The sequence below is a fragment of the Protobothrops mucrosquamatus genome, unplaced genomic scaffold (genome assembly GCF_001527695.2).
Source record: "Protobothrops mucrosquamatus isolate PMUCROS unplaced genomic scaffold, P.Mucros_1.0 scaffold607, whole genome shotgun sequence".
In the NCBI taxonomy this organism is placed as follows: domain Eukaryota; kingdom Metazoa; phylum Chordata; class Lepidosauria; order Squamata; family Viperidae; genus Protobothrops; species Protobothrops mucrosquamatus.
In genome coordinates, this window is record NW_015386905.1 from 224,742 (window position 1) to 227,269 (window position 2,528).

Consider the following 2,528-nt stretch of genomic DNA (forward strand, 5'->3'; position numbering starts at 1 on the left):
CAATACTTATACTTTCCATAGTGTTGTGTTCTGCTGTTACAGGGAACGCAGCGCCCATGGGTAACCTAGCCTCTCACTGATAAGGGATTAAGTAAATATGTTTTTTGCAGGACTAGAGACACTTGTATAAGTGAAGGGAATGGAGGGTCAATAGTTCAAGACTGAAGCTGTAAACCATTGGAAAAACTGCTGTCATTCATCTAAGGCTATAAAAACTTGTAAACTCCGATTGTTAGCTTATTAATACAGAGGAGTCGGGGAGTCGGAGTCAGAAGTACAAAAAACTGAGGAGTCGGAACATTTATCTACCGACTCCACAGCCCTGATGTCATCTGCAAATTTGATGAGTTCCCCTTGTATTCCTTCATCATTTATAAAGATATTGAAGAGTACTGGGCCTAAAAGAGAACTTTGGGGTACCTCACTGCTTCCTTCCTTCCATGTAGATGTAGTTCCATTAAGGACATGGATATAAATTGAGTGCAATTATGAATTCATCTAGTGGTGGTGCTATCTATCCCACATTTTTGTAACTTACCAAGAAGCAGTTTGTGGTCTGCTTTGTCAAATGCCTTACTGAAATTCAAGTATACCATGTCCAAAGCATTTTGCTGGTCGACTAATTTAGTCACTTTGTCAAAATAAGATTTGTTTGGCATGATCTGTTTTTGACAAACCCATGTTGGCTTCTGATTATAACTTTGCTTGCTTTTAGGGGTTCAGAGATCTAGTGCTTGATTATGTTTTCCAGAATCTTCCCAGGTATTGATGCTAGGCTGATTGGTCTGTAGTTTCCTGGATCCATTTCCCACCCCCCTTTTATGAAGATGGGTACCATGTCAGCTCTTTTCCAGTCCTCTGGTGGTTCCCCAGTTATCTGTTCTATTAGCTGTTAATTTAAAGAATTGCCATGATAAGTAGTAGATATTACTCAGGTTGCCATCAAAGTCTATAACATGGATATAAATAATATCTCAGAGACAGGCAAGGCTCAAAAGACTACCTCTAAAATAATGATTGAATTGGCAGATTTACAGGATTGCAATAAGAGAAATAACTTAAGGATTAAAAGAGTATCATAGAAAACTGGAGCAGCTAATCTGACTACATACATTGTCTCTAAAATGAAAGACCTGAGCATCGACCTGAACTTAACAAATAATTATGTTGAATGTGCGCACCAGGTTTACTCTCCTAGAAACACATAGAAATCTAGAGACATTTTGGTTTTATTTCTGAACTCAAATATAAAACATAAAACTATAAGAAAATCATTTGGGCTGGAGGAGAGAAAATGGAACAGTGAAAGAATATTCTTCTTCCAAGATGGCAGCGTAGCTACATTGCACGAAGAAAAGAATTCAGACCACTGACAGATAAACATGCAGGATGAAATTCAATACAAGTGAGGATTCCCTTCCAAATTAATTGTTTTTAATGCCCCAAGGACAAAAAGTTATTTCTACAGAACTCTAGCAAGGACTGAATGAAGCAATCTGATTTGTCCTTGGAATTGTGGAAAGCTGGCTGAACCTCAAGGTGAAGATTAGATATTGCACTAAGCAAGAGTGAAAGAGATTTTACTGACTATAACTCTTTTTGAATTTTTAGTTGTAGAGGTAGAAGAAAAAGAGTTAAGTAAGAGTAAAAAATTAAAGTCAAAGGACTACAGGTAGTCCTCGACTTACAACAATAATTGAGAAAAAATGTTGTTAAGGAAGGTAGTTAAGTGAGTTGCACCTCATTTTATGACTTTTTTGCCATGGTTGTTAAGAGAATCACTACAATTATTAACTGAATCCTGTGGTTGTTAAGCGAATCTGGCTTCCCCCATTGACTGCTTGCCATAAGCTCCCTAGGAAGGTTGCAAATGACAAACCCAGGACCCTAGGACGCTGCAACCATTGTGAATACCTGCCAATTGCCAAGTTTGATCACGTGTCTGTGGGGATGCTGCAACTGTGTGAAAACTGGTCACAAGCCACTTTCTTTAGTGCTGATGTACTGTAACTTTGAATGGTCATTAAACAAATTGTAAATTGAGGACAACTTGCATACAGATAACGCCCAACTTACAATTGGTCCCTTAGCAACCATTCAAAGACACTATGGACCTATTTGGAAGGTACTTAGCTCAGGATTTAAAGTTCTGGCAATCGCCCTGCCCAGTCACATGACAGCACTTTGGGCAGTGACCAGCCAGGCCACATTTACAGCCATTTGCAGTATCACATGGTCACATTGCACAACGCTTTTGCCAAAAAAAACTGGCATTTACTTCAAGTTTTCAGCAAAACTGGCTTGTAGCAAGCCCATTGTTTAAAGATCACCACAAAAAAGATCATAAAATTGGATCCGTCATGTGGGTGCCCTGATTTATGACCATCAGGACTTATGACCATGATGGGCAGGCTCCATTGCAGTCATAAGTCGTGGAATACCTATGGGTAAAACTATGTTAAAGAACTGTGGTAATTAAATGTGGGAGTTCATTGACTAGTGAAGGGAGAAGGATTCTTAGTTGGGCA